Source organism: Scyliorhinus canicula, chromosome 12 (assembly GCF_902713615.1).
Source record: "Scyliorhinus canicula chromosome 12, sScyCan1.1, whole genome shotgun sequence".
In the NCBI taxonomy this organism is placed as follows: domain Eukaryota; kingdom Metazoa; phylum Chordata; class Chondrichthyes; order Carcharhiniformes; family Scyliorhinidae; genus Scyliorhinus; species Scyliorhinus canicula.
Genome location: NC_052157.1, coordinates 131,466,786 through 131,481,421, shown reverse-complemented (window position 1 = coordinate 131,481,421; position 14,636 = coordinate 131,466,786). Strand labels below are relative to the sequence as shown.

General features: G+C 45.2%; 1 long non-coding RNA gene across 5 annotated transcripts in view; it reads right to left on the bottom strand.

Moving 5' to 3' along the window:
- The window catches only part of LOC119974849, a 117,341-nt gene extending 106,663 nt beyond the window's left edge, over nt 1–10,678 (bottom strand). For 2 of the 5 annotated variants that reach the window (XR_005462590.1, XR_005462587.1), the window contains exons 1-2: nt 10,609–10,677; nt 265–426 (exon numbers count right to left, since the gene is read on the bottom strand). This is a non-coding gene — a long non-coding RNA (uncharacterized LOC119974849). Of the gene's footprint in view, nt 1–264; nt 427–573; nt 727–3,975; nt 4,072–10,608 lie in introns of all 5 variants that reach the window. The other 3 variants (XR_005462589.1, XR_005462588.1, XR_005462591.1) reach the window with 3 other exon arrangements.
- Between the last annotated feature and the right edge of the window lie 3,958 nt (nt 10,679–14,636).

Genomic DNA, 14,636 nt, shown 5'->3' with positions numbered 1-14,636 from the left:
TCCAAGTACTCTCTGCTGCAATATGTTACTGCAGAAATTAGTTCATGAAGTGGCAAAACGCAGATTTACCTGGGGGCAGACAACACTGTGGACTACTACCTGCTTGGCGTTCTTCATTGATATACATCTTGCTGAACTACCCAGTGAACCAATGCAATCGGGAATTTCTCTGTCACTATCTTTTAGTTACAAAATGACAATCTCTGCTCAAATGGGACTCAAACACAATGCTCCCCCACTGATGGCAAAACAAGCAGTGCTCACCGGTGACATAGAAGAAGGCTACGAAGGTTTAACAATCTCTGTGGCCCGGACTTCCTCTTTCCCAGCATCAGTTTTCGGCATCAAGTCAAAGATTTCTCCAGCCATCCTGCAGCAGTGATGTAGCAAGCTAAGCAGCCAATCAGGTTGAAGCATTCACACAAGCTGCAAATCAAGAAGTGAGCGCATTTGGATCTCTTCACTTTTACATTTAAGTTTCACAAATAAATGATTGGGACATACAAATGGGATTAAGAAGACAACATATCAACCTTTAAAAAAAAGATTTTAAGGACATGGAAACCTTCTTACCCAATGAAGAAATTATAAATTCACAAATACGGATCTGTCCCAGGTCATTGGAATCAAAGATTGGCAGGTAGAACTTGAAAGGAACAATGGGCTGTCTTCAAACAGGAACTTATACATTTGAGGCAAAGGTAGGACAAGCATATTCAATGCTCCCTGAATGGTGAAAGAAATAGAGAGTCATATGAAGCAGCAAGAGGATGTAAGAAGCAGATGCCAAATTGTTATAATACAAGTGTGCACGAGCATGAGCACAGAAAGCTCAAAAGGGAGATGAAAAGCAAATGTGACGTAAAGGTAAAGTATGAGAAGAAACTGGCAGTTAACATAAAGAGAGCTCAGAAAACTTATAGCACAGTAGTTAGCACTGTTGCTTCACAGCGCCAGGTTCCCAGATTCGATTCCCGGCTTGGGTCACTGTGCGGAATCTGCATCTTCTCCCCGTGACTGCATGGGTTTCCTCCGGGTGCTCCGGTTTCCTCCCACAAATCCTGAAAGACGTGTTAGTTGGGTAAATTGGACATTCTGAATTCTCCCTCTGTGGACCCGAACAGGTGCAGGAGTGTGGTGACTAGGGGATTTTCACAGTAACTTCATTGCAGTGTTAATGTAAGCCTATTTGTGAGAATGCTAAAGATTATTTTCAAAAAGTAATAAAAGGGTAGTAAGACAGGGGGTGAGCCCATTTGGAGACCGGAAACGTATTAACACCTGCAGGTAGAGGCATGGCTAGAAGTACTAAATTAATTCTTTGCATTTGTCTTTCCCAAGGAATGAGATGCTGACAACTTTACAGTGGAAGAGGAGATAATTGAAGTAATGGATGGGCTAATAACTGAAACAAGAGGAGTTATTAGGAAGGCTGACTGTACTTAAAAATTGTACATGACCAGGACTGGATGGGGTGCATCCAAAGATGCTGAGGGAGGTAAGGGTGGAAATTGCAGGGGTACTGGGCATAATTTTCCAAACCTCCTTAGATACAGGTTTAGTGCCAGTTGACTGGTGAATTATTTAAATAAGGGTGTAAGTTTAAAACCAGCAGCTAGGTCAGTCAGTTGTGGGAAAGCTTTTTAGAAGCAATAACTGGGACAAAATAAACAGTCACTGAGGAAAGTGCAGATTAATTGAGGATAGCCAGCATGGAGTTGTTGAAGGCAAATTGTGTTTAACTAACTTGATTGAGTTGCTTGATGAGGTGATATGGTGTACGTGTTTAAAAAATTTTTTTTTAGAGTACCCAATTCATTTTTTCCAATTAAGGGGCAATTTAGCGTGGCCAATCCACCTACCCTGCACATCTTTTTGGGTTGTAGGGGCAAAACCCACGCAAACACGGGGAGAATGTGCAAACTCCACACGGACAGTGACCCACAGCCGGGATCGAACCTCGGACCTTGGTGCCATGAGGCAGCAGAAGTGCTAAATATGGTGTACATGTTGTGATGTACATGATGTGGTGTGCAGGAACTCCCTAAAGGCATTTGCGAAAGTGTCACACTATAGCAGAGTTGAAGCCCTTGGAATAAAAGGGACAGTGGAAATGTGGATTCAAAAGTTCACTGAGTGACAGACAGCAGAGAGTAGTGGTGACTGATTGTTGTTTGGACTGGAGGAAAGTATACAGTTGCCTTCCCCAGGAATTGGCACTGGGACCAGTGCTATTTTTGATCTGAATTAATGACTTAGAGTTGGGTGTGCCGGTACAATTTCGAAATTGGCATATTACACAAAACCTGGAAGCATTATGAACTGTGAGGAGTATAATGATAAACTTAAAGGGGACATAGGCTGGTGGAATGGTCAGATGCCTGGCAGATGAAATATAGTGCAGTGAAGCATTAGATTTTGGTAGGAAGTATGAGGAGGGTCAATACAAAATATGGATACAATTCTAAAGGGGGAACAGGGACTTGGGATACAAATTGATGAAGGTGGCAGGACACGTTGAGGAAGCAGGTAAAAAGTGAAACAAGTTCCTGGGCTTTATATGTAGAGACAGAGTACGAAAGCAAATAAATAATGATTGTAAAACATTGGCTTGGTCTCAACTGAAATCCAATTCTGGCTAATGGACATAAGGAGGATGTGAAGCCATTGTAGAATGTGCAAAAATATTTTACAGATTGGTTTCAGGGATGCGGAACTTCATTTATGTGGCTAGATTGGAGAAGGTGTGATCATTCTCCTTAGAGAAACAAAGAGAAAGGAAGCGTTTTGATAGTGATGTGAAAAACCATGAGGGTCCGAAACAGCGAAGACGGGGAGAAACTATTCCAATGAAAGGGTCATGAGCTAGAAGCCACTGATTTACGGTGAATGGCAAAAGAAACAACGGCACATGAGGAAAACCCTTATTATGCAGTGAGTGGTTAGGACCTAAACTGCAGGGCCCGAGTGGTCAGGACCTGGGCTGCAGGGCCCGAGTGGTTAGGGCCTGGACTGCAGGGCCCGAGTGGTTAGGCCCTGGACTGCAGGGCCCGAGTGGTTAGGACCTGGACTGCAGGGCCCGAGTGGTTAGGACCTGGACTGCAGGGCCCGAGTGGTTAGGACCTGGACTGCAGGGCCCGAGTGGTTAGGACCTGGACTGCAGGGCCCGAGTGGTTAGGACCTGGACTGCAGGGCCCGAGTGGTTAGAGCCTGGACTGCAGGGCCCGAGTGGTTAGGGCCTGGACTGCAGGGCCCGAGTGGTTAGGACCTGGACAGCAGGGCCCGAGTGGTTAGGGCCTGGACTGCAGGGCCCGAGTGGTTAGGGCCTGGACTGCAGGGCCCGAGTGGTTAGGGCCTGGACTGCAGGGCATGAATGTATGTTGGAGGAAGCTGAAATCGTGGCTTTTAAAAGAGAATTAAATGAGTCCTCAAAGAGAGAACATTCGTAGCTATGGGGAAAGGGCGAGTTAGTGGCATGAGCTAAATTGCTCTTGAAGAGAGCTGCAAGGGCCTGATGAGCTGAATGGCCTCCTTCTTTGATGCAACTATTCCATGATTTTATCATTGTGGTTTCTAGTTCTCACTTTGCACTGCCTAATGGGCTTCAGAAAAGATTTGGAAAAAATACAAAACTACCAAATACAATATAGTTTAATAACTTCCTTATCTCTGGAGAGACTAACTTATTCATACTTCCTGTGGTTTTGATTAAATGGCTGAGCCTGCAGCTTTAGTGTTCAATTAACCTGAGAGTTGTTATTGGCATCTAAGCTCCTGGCAAACAAAGAAATCCGAAAAGACTGCCTTAAGTCACCCTGCGATGCTCATAACTTATAGGGTCTTTTGAACTTGTGATTAAGATATCAATAATGTACCACCACTGGTACCACCATTATCAGTAATGGAATATTTTATTTTTATATAAATATGAAAACTGTAGTTAATAAAAATTTAAATCTGGTATGAGAAAATTACCTATGATACGTAATACAGTTGATTCCGTCTAAATTCATTGTATCTGTTGTCACATGTTAGCATCTATTTTGGCTTTGTTACCTCCTAGAATTGGAGCTGAGCAGAGATTTGAATCAATAGAATTGTGTACAACCACAATCTGTAACCTCATGGCCCAGTATATCATCCATTCCACCATTTGTAATGGTGATGATGTGGAGATGCCGGTGTTAGACTGGGGTGAGCACAGTAAGAAGTCTTACAACACCAGGTTAAAGTCCAACAGGTTTGTTTCGAATCACTAGCTTTCGGAGCGGAGCTCCTTCCTCAGGTGAATGAAGAGGTGGGTTCCAGAAACACATATATAGACAAAGTCAATGATGCAAGATGATACTTTGAATGCAAGTCTTGTAATGGTATCAGGGACTGGGGTTCTCTCAGTTCAGTAACTCTCAGTTGTCCAGATACAATGGTTGGAACTATCTGGGTGTTAGGGATTCTCTTTTCTCACATGTAGCATGGCCCACCTCTGGGCTTCTCGGCAGCATGGAGTGGTTACAATGGGAGGTCCCATTGACCAGCGATAGGAGTAGAAAATCCCACCACCAGAAAACGGCACACCACCGAGAAACATGTGGCTGGGGAACCAGAGAATCCCACCTAATATAAAGGCAAATGTTTATTTATAAATCTTCAGACACTCAGCAAAGCAGAAATAAAAAATACCTACTCTTCCTTGAGCCAACCCTTACACAAAGTTCTGCACACAGCCAGTCCCCCTGCTCTCCAAAGAAGCCTCCTCTTATTCACCCAAGGGGCTTCCCTTTAGTATGACTTAGAACTCTGCTTATATCGCCTGATCAGGCTGGACAGCTGATCCATGTTGCACCAATTCGTCATCAGTCTGCCATGTGACTTCCTGTTGCTTCGGGAAAGCTCTTGTCCAGAAATAGTCCTTCCAGTACACAGCCCCTGGTAACACCACACATTACTATCGAGCTCGGGGATCGACCCTGGTTCAATGAAGAGTGAAGGAGGGAATGCCATGAACAGCATTAGGCAGGCTAAAAATGAAGAATCATTGGGGCGAAGGTACAACGCAGGCTACTTGGATGCCGAACAGCGAAAGCAGCATATGACAGATGGAGCTAAGTGATCCCACAACCTAGGGATCACATCTAAACTCTGCAGGCCTGACATATCCATTCATGAATGGTGGTGGACAATTCGCAACTAATCACAGGAGAAGGCTCCAGAAATATCCCCATCTTCAATGATGGAGAAGCCAACATGTCGGTGAAAAAGAGAAGGTTGAAGCATTTGCAACCACCTTCCGCCAGAAGTGCTGAGTGGATGGTCCATCTTGGCCATCTCTTGAGGTCCCCAACATCACATTGGCATCTTCAGCCAATTCGATTCACTGCATGTAATGTCAGGAAATGGCTGAAGACATTGGATCCTGCAAAAACTTTGGGCCCAGACAATATTCCGGCAATAGTTCTGGTGACTTGTGCTCCCGAATGAGCCGCCCCACTAGCCAAGCTGTTCCAGTACAGCTAGCATCTAGCCAACAATGTGGAAAATTGCACAGGTATGTCCTGTTTGTCCAAAAAAAAGCAGGTCACATCCAACCTATTCAATTATCACCCCTAGCAATCTACTTTTGATCATCAGCAAAGTGATGGAAAGAGTTGTCGACAGTCCCATCAAGCGGTACTTACTCAGCACTAAACTACTCGTCCACCAGGGTCACTCAGCTCCTGACCTCATTGCCACCTTGCTCCAAACATGGAGACAAGAACTAAATTCAAGAGATGAAGTGAGAGTGACTGCACTCGATATCAAGGCAACATTTGACAGAATTTGGCATCAAGGTGCCCTAGCAAAACTGGAGTAATGAGAATAAGGGGAGAGGTTCTGCACTGGTTGGAGTCATACCTAGCACAAAGGAAGATTGCTTTTGGTTAACCGTCTCAGTCACAGGACATCACTGCAGGAGTTCTTCAGGGTAGTATTCTAGGCCCAACCATCTCCAGCTGCTTTATCAATGATCTTCCATCCATCAAAAGGTCAGAATGTTCACTAATGACTGCTACATATTCAGCACCATTTGCGACTCCTCAGATAATCAAGCAGTCCTTACACATATGTAGCAAGATTTGGATCATATTCGGGTTTGGGCTGAGAAGTGGAAAGTAACTCACCTCGGAACTCCCGAAAACCAATCCACCATCTACAAGGCGCAAGTCAGGAGTGCAATGGAATTTTCTCGACTTGATTGGATGAGTGCAGCTCCAACAGCACTCAACCTTGTTCATTAAAGAGGTTATATCTGGGCACTTAGAGAAACTCAAGGTAATTGGGAAGTGTGTAGCCACAGAAGTTGGCCATTCCCTCAATACAAAATGGAGGAACGCAAAGCTTGCAGGGTAAAATGGACAGAGTTTGCAGCACAAGCAGGCTGCAACAAGCCACTGTGTATTCTGTCTGCTAAGAGAGCAGACAGCACCGAAACAAACATTCCGCATACTAATGAGGCAATCTCCGGGACAGTTAACATAGTAATGGAACGATCCCAGGGACAATGGACACAAATAGGGAAGTGATTGCAACATTGTATGGAATACCAGACACCCCGGCACCAGCGGGGTTCGAAGACAAAACACCTGAAGGCCCGCCCAGTAGCCGAGGGACAGCCTCACTATTGGGGGGATTCAAACAAATCGATTGGGAAGAGACCCAATCGATCCCCAGCAGATAGAGGGATAAAGGGCGCAAAGCCCTAGGACCTATAAAAGACAGGTCCCAAACTTAGTTCTTTCTTCTTGACCAGCCCTCCTCTCTTGACCAGCCCTCTCGACCACCTTTTACCGAAGAAGACCTTGACCGAGAGAGAGGAGAGGTTCGGACAGCAGCCACCAGCAAGTAAGTGTCTCACAACGATCGCTACCAGAGATAGACACTCCTGACCCCTTTTAACCCGTACCAACCTGAAGTCTGCGGACCCAGTGCAGAGCAAGAGGCCTTGTCCCCTGATCCGGCAGTTCCTTTTAAGATAAGTATTGGTCTATTTAGTGGTAGGAATAGTTTAGTCATCTTAGCGTGTGCATGAGTAGTTTATAATTGTATTATAATAAACTCATTTGTTTGAACTTACTAATTGGTGTATGGTTTTATTGCTTTGAACTTGACCTTGAAACTTGTGGCGGTATCTTAATGGTACCTGGCGACTCCAAAGCTAACGAACGAAACAGAGCCAAATTGAGTGTTAAGCACACTCACCCAGAACGAGCAACAAGTGTCAGCATGGTATTGTGAAAAGGCAATTGTGGATGTGATCCAATTGCCAAGCTGCCCCCAAAGAGCAGCTTGGCGCAACGCAGCGCGGCCAATGAAAGCTGGGAGACCTCGCTCCCAGGATTTACCCGGCTCGCCGCGTCTCGCGAGATCCAACACAATCTCGCAGGCGGGATCAAAAATAAGGGGGCGGGGTGCTCCGGCCCGTCGTGCCACATTTCTGCCTCACCATGATGGTGGGATGCTCCGTTACGCCGGCCGATCAATGGAGTTTCCCAACGTGGGGCAACCCCACACCGTCAGGAAACCTCTGGGCGCTGGCAAAACAGAGCATCCCGCTGGCAGAGAATCCCATCCGGGGTCACCCAGTTAAGACAGGGAGGAAAATATTTTTCTCTGAGATTTGTGAGATTTTGGAATTCTCTTCCTCAAAAGGGGGTTGAAGCAGGTGCATTGAATATCTTTGAGGCAAAGGTTCTTAATAAACAAGGGGGTGAAAGGTTACAGGGTGTAGGCTGGAATGTGAAGTTGAGGTTTAAATTAGATCAGCCAGGATCTCATTGAATGATGGAGCTGGCTCGAGCGGCCGAGTGGCTAATTCATATGTTCACCGTGAGGCAATAGTTGTCCCTTGTCCTGCCCAAATGCCTTGAGCACCTTCTAATTCAAGAACTGCCATGTGAGGACAAAAACATTGAGGGCAAGATTCAGCCACCGCGTTGCCCGCGTTGCGAGTCACCCGACTTGTTCCGCCCGGTGCAATCTGGACCACGCCCTTGCTGGACTTAGTTTGAAATCCGCTGTATCTCGCCCTCAATGGGTGTTGATGCAATTGGAAATGGAGTTTGGTTCATTTAATCAAGTTGCATTTATTGTTCTGCAGTCTATGTGCACAGAGGACAGTTGGTGGGGTTCTGGCTCACCCCAGTTTTGAAAGCTGTTGTAGCCCATTGACGTTTGAGGGGCTCTATTTGGTTTAATCTGAGGTAGAGGAGGAAGGAGATTGCAAAGATGTGGTTAAACCATACCACATAACAGGGCTGCTCCCATCTACCATTATCCTCCGAGCATTCTGAGCAAGGCAAGGTGCACATTCTGGGAGTTTCCAAAACAACAATGCGCATTTCAGCTGCACTTCCCCAGGGAGACCATGATAGAATTCAGCCAAGTCAATCTCTGGAGCAAGCTCAATACTGCCTGCAGCAGTGAAGGTACTGCAGCCTTTAATTATTTTTGCCTCCAGTTGATTCCAGACTGTCATAGTTGCATCAGCCTGTCTGCAGTCTGAAAAAGTTTAAAGCAGATGATTGACACATTACTTGCCAGTGAAAAACGTGGAAAAGGGTGAGGTTTGCACTTTGGTAGGAAGAATAGAGGTATAGACTATTCTCTAAATGGGGAAAGGCTTTGGAAATTTGAAGCACAAAGGGACTTGGGAATCCTAGTTTAGGATTCTCTTAAGTTTAACATGCAGGTTCAGCCGTCATTTAGGAAGGCAAATGCAATGTTAGGATTTATTTCGAAAGGGCTAGAATGCAAGAGCAAGGATGTACTGCTGAGACTGTATAAGAACATAGAACATACAGTGCAGAAGGAGGCCATTCGGCCCATTGAGTCTGCACAGACCCACTAAAGCCCTCACTTCCACCCTTAGCCCGTAACCCAATAACCCCTCCTAACCTTTTTGGTCACTAAGGGCAATTTATCATGGCCAATCCACCTAACCTGTACGTTTTTGGACTGTGGGAGGAAAACGGAGCACCCGGAGGAAACCCACGCCGACATGGGGAGAACGTGCAGACTCCGCACAGACAGTGACCCAGCAGGGAATCGAATTGGGACCCTGGCGCTATGAAGCCACAGTGCTATCCACTTGTACTACCGTGCTGCCCCAGTAAGGCTCTGGTCAGACTCCATTTGGAATATTGTGAGTAATTTTAGGCCCCATGTCTAAGGAAGGATGTGCTGGCCTTGGAAGGGGTCCAGAGGAGGTTCACATGAATGATCCCTGGAATAAAGGGCTTGTCATAGAATCCCTGCAGTGCAGAAGGAGGCCACTCGGCCTATCAAGTCTGCACTGACTCTCCGAAATAGCACCCCACCTAGGCCCAATTCCCACTCCATCCCTCTAAACCCACCTAGAGGAAATTTAGAGTAGCTAATCCACCTAATCTGCACACCTTTGGTCTGTGGGAGTAAACTGGAGCACACGGAGGAAACCCATGCAGTCACGGGGAGAATGTGCAATGTCACCCTAGATCAGAATCCAACCCAGGTCTCTGGCGCTGTGAGGCAGCAGTGCTAACCATTGTGCCACTGTGCCACCCATATGAGGAGCGGTTGAGGACTCTGGGTCTGTACTCGATGGAGTTCAGAAGGATGAGGAGGATCTCATTGAAACTTACAGAATACTGAGAGGCCTGGATATCGTGGATGTGGAGAAGATGTTTCTACTAGCGGGAGAGACCAGAACTCGAGGGCACAGCCTCAGACTGAAAGGACGATCTTTTAGAACTGAGATGAAGAGGAATTTCTTTATCCAGAAGATGGTGAATCTGTAGAACCTATTGCTACAGAAGGTTGAGGCCAAGTCACTTGAATGTCTTTACGCCAGGGATAGATGTATTAATTGCCTGTTACATACTGTTTAATCAATGCTTAGTTTGTTGATTACAGGAAAAGACTTGATGTGAAAACTTGCCATGTGAGCCTTTGAGTCGGTCAATAGGAAACTCGTATCTAGTTTTAAAAGTTATCAATCTCTTCAGGGATCATAACACATGCACCATTTGGATTTGTTTATTGTCACGAGTACCGAGGGACAGTGAAAAGTATATTTCTGCGAGCAGCTCAAACAGATCATTAATTATATGAAAATAAAAGAAAAGAAAAAGAAAATACATAATAGGGCAACACAAGGTACACAACGTAAAACGTTATTATGGTAGCTGAGAGAGGAAAAATGTTCTCAGCCTTCTGAGGAAGTATATGGGTACGAGATTAAGGATGTTACAGGTGAAGTTGTCAGTTATTAGGATATGATTCAGGAACCTTGCACATAATGTCACTTTAGAATCCTTGTACCATCACCATTCACCAGATATGTGACTTTACTTCCGCCCAAAGCCGATAGGAATAACATCACTGCTGGTGAGTGCGAGACCAAATTCTGTGGGGTGGTTAAGGCTGCCAATGGTGACATACTGGGGAGGGAGGGTGGTGACAACCCTACTAATGCACGTGGGTCAATGGGGTGGGGGAGTGGGGGGGGGGAATCTGGGACCGGATGACAGACACCCTAGCTGCGCACTTGAAGCGAGGAGGTGCCTCCTGGCCCACAGGGATTCTTTGACTTACCTGGTCTTCTTGTGGCCAGGATCCCTCCTGCCATCAGGTTTCTCTGGCAAATCTGAGACTGTGGTCAGGGGCCTTAGTTACTATGATGACATCATCAGAACCCAATAGGATGACATCATCAGGACTCAATGTGATGACATAACCAGGACCCTTAAATCGATCCTCTGATCCTTTGAGGCTGGCAACCTTCCTGTGCCTGAAATTGGGCAGATAAATATGGTGAGGAGCACGAATGTGTTGGAAATGCGGACCATCAGCCATTTTAACCTTCTGCTTGCGCTGTCCATAGAGTTTGTACAATGCTCCACTTTGGTTCAGCGTTTCTTTTAGAAGAAGTAATCCAATCAAATTCTCATTGGGTGAGCAGTGACGCCGTTCTATACTTTAACACACGGTGATGCACTGTGATGCTGTGCAATTCTGCAAACCATATGTGTTCACGAAGCATGAATGTTTCTCTATTGTGAGGTTAAAAATATCTGGTATAAGCCCAGTCTTTTGAAGTGGGTTAAAACCTGATAAAATCTTTAACCAACTTTAAAGTACAAATAATGTAAATCAGTGGGTAAGGGCATTCAAAGTTTCAGATATTGAAGAAATGGTAGATTAATTAGTTTTCCAAAAAGCATCTGAATTGTTCAATTGGCCTTTTGGTAAATTGTGGCAATTCCCACATTTATATAGTCCTTTCACTACAGAGTATGTTTCCCTGTATTTAGGATGGGTTTCCATTGAGAGATGAAATGTTGATATGTGGATTTTCTATTATAACGCCATAAGGGTAACGTCCATTTTGTGTGCTGATTTTGTCAGTGCAACAGGATTTCCTACTCGGACCAGAAAACCAGGAATAACCCCACCTCAGCCGTTTGGGCATTCCCGACCATATTTCTCAGCGTTCAGGTAATTAAGTGCCTGGTGGTGGGCACCCTGTCATTTTAAAAGATGGGAGAATGTCTCCCAAGAAATGCTGGCCAATCAGAGCTGGTAACTCTTCTGTCTCAGCAGTGCCACCAGGTGTAGTGGCCACTGCTGAGATTGCAAATGTCAAAAATGAACACCAACCTCCATACAAGCTCAGTTGGCTCAGATCATGGGGCCAATGAGGCAGGATCTGGTGGGGGCAGAGGCAATGGCTGTTGGCGCAGACAATTGTCACTGAGGGGCCCCTCTTTGCATACAGAGTCCTAATCAGGAAGATTCCTCTCCCACAGTCCAGAGGGAGGCTGGACTATTTAAATGTGGGAACCTGCCACGATTGACTGAAAAGCCAATTGAACAATTCAATGGAATTCTCCCGTGGCCAGGAGCCCTCCCACCACTGGTAAAATGCCAGTGATGTCCACAAGAGGCCCTCAAGCGGCCCTTAGTTGGCCAATGGGCAAGAAGGCAGGCAGGAAGGCCTTCCTCCACCTTCTGTGTCACTGATAAAATTTAATGACATCAGGAAGCCATTGGGCACTCCACACGCCCCACCCACCCACTGCCCCTGCCCTCACTACACCAACCGTGCTCCACCACCATCCTTCAAACTCGCTCCAATTACCATGTGCCTTACTGTGGTCATCTAATTATAAGAAGAATATTCATATCCTAGAGAGGTTTCAGACAACTACAGGCATCTACAGATAATCTTTAAAAGCCTCTCAGACATTTAAGTTTGGAGAAAATGTTCAGAAATAAGGATTATTTTCTTTAAAGAGTTGAGGACTGGTTAAAGAGGGGCTGGTTTAGCACAGTGGGCTAAAGAGCTGACTTGTAATGCAGAACAAGGCCAGCAGCGCGGGTTCAATTCCCGTACCAGCCTCCCCAAACAGGCGCCGGAATGTGGTGACTAGGAGCTTTTCACAGTAACTTCATTGAAGCCTACTTGTGACAATGAGCGATTATTATTATTATTAGGACATCAAGATGATTTAATTGAACCATTAAAACCATTGAAGGGGGCTGATAAAATTAATCTTGTCCAATTGCTCCTTGTAAAGTAAAGTTCAAGCATTAGTTATACAAGTTAAATTATGTTTTGGAAAATGTTTTAAGAAAATAGGCGTATGAGGATATTTAGAGGGATTCTGCATTGCAAATGTTAGCTGATCCAAAGCTTTTGGCTAGAACTACAATCGGCAAATACAATGCTGTTTGACTGTTGACAAGAGTAGGGTGGATACTGTATGGATTCTTCCTGATGATTCCCTTATTTCCCTTTTCTTTATTTTCTTCGCCGTTATCATTTTGATCCATGGATGCTTAATGGACATGTATCTTTAAGTCAAGCAGCAGAGAGAACGAGGAATTTGAAAAGTTGCAACATTGTAGATGGTGCTAGATTTTGCGCAACAGAATTCAGACTTTGTGCCACCCGAGAGACGGGGTTCAATTGGTTGGCTGGTGGCCAATAAATTGGCCAAAAGGTCATATTCTGCCCAGTAACAGGTGGTGAATGGTGTTGCTCAAGTGGGATGATTTCCAGAGACTCATGGAAAACCGAGTTGGAGACTTGGATGCTGAGCCTGAGCTCTTTCTCTTCTCTCTCTCTCCAGAAATGCTGTGAGCTGTTGTATTTCTGAACCGACAGAGAACCTGAATAAATGAATCTACAGTGAAAACCATTACCGACTGAAAACAGAGACCTTGACCTAAAAGCCTAGTTTGCAGGAAAGTGTGCTGAAAGACAACCACCTGAAACAAAGACTCTTTATTCTTTTACTTATTATTTTCACCCCTCTCCTCCAATCTGTGTTTGTTTGCCTTGTGTGTGTGTGTAGATGGTGGGGGAAAGTTAAAGTGGGGGATTAGGTATTAGATAATAGTTAACCAGTTGCATTTGCTGTATATTTCATTATAGTTCTTATTAATTAACAAATAATTGTGTTCAAATTTACAAACATAGTGACTGTAATGATTGGGCAGCCAAGGACCAACAACTTAAGGTATTTTTCTAAGAATTATTTGTTAATTGTGTTGCGACTCTGGGTAAAGGGGGTCTGGAATTGATCGCGCCCAATCCTAAGGTGTCATAATAATACAGCATTATCTCATATCTATTTTCTCTGATGGTGGGAATGTGCACAGAGGGCTTATTATTGGTTGAGCATAATCCCCTTTCACTATTTCTCAGTATGAAGCTTTGGTAGATTGTAGTTTAATGTTAAGTTTGCGAGACTGAAGTTTTATGTCCATTTATTAGTGAAGAAAATTCTGTTTACGATTTATTATTTTAGCTAGAATAGCCATTCACTTCAAGGCCTCCACATAACTGAAGAAACAAGGGATGCTTGTAGAAAAACTAAACACAAAGTTAAGGGGTTGCAAGGCAGTTTCTTGGCCTGGAGAGGTATGGGTCGGACCCATGATTGGATAGAATGGGGAATGTAGAAGATACAGAAGATGGATTAATTTACCTGCCATGTAGTTACATAGAACATAGAACAGTACAGCACAGAACAGGCCCTTCGGCCCTCGATGTTGTACCGAGCCATGATCACCCTACTCAAACCCACGTATCCACCCTACACCCGTAACCCAACAACCCCCCCCCCCCCCAACCTTACTTTTTAGGACACTACGGGCAATTTAGCATGGCCAATCCACCTAACCCGCACATCCTTGGACTGTGGGAGGAAACCGGAGCACCCGGAGGAAACCCACGCACACACGGGGAGGACGTGCAGACTCCGCACAGACAGTGACCCAGCCGGGAATCGAACCTGGGACCCTGGAGCTGTGAAGCATTTATGCTAACCACCATGCTACCATGCTGCCCCTGTTATTGGGGTAATTCTAGAGAATCAAGCCCTTTTGTGTTGTGATTCAGACCAAGGGTACAGTGAGTATTCACAGGGTATATGGGACAGAATTAGAACAGCACCCAATGACCATACGGTAAGGTAAATTTCCAAACTGTGCTTGGATGCAATAGGTTAGATTGTTATAGAGTTGGCTAGACTCCATGGAGAGGTGAAAATCCCAATTCTGGGATTCTAGACCTTATTCCGGGGTTTCTGATTTTCAGGGTGCAAGCTGGTTTG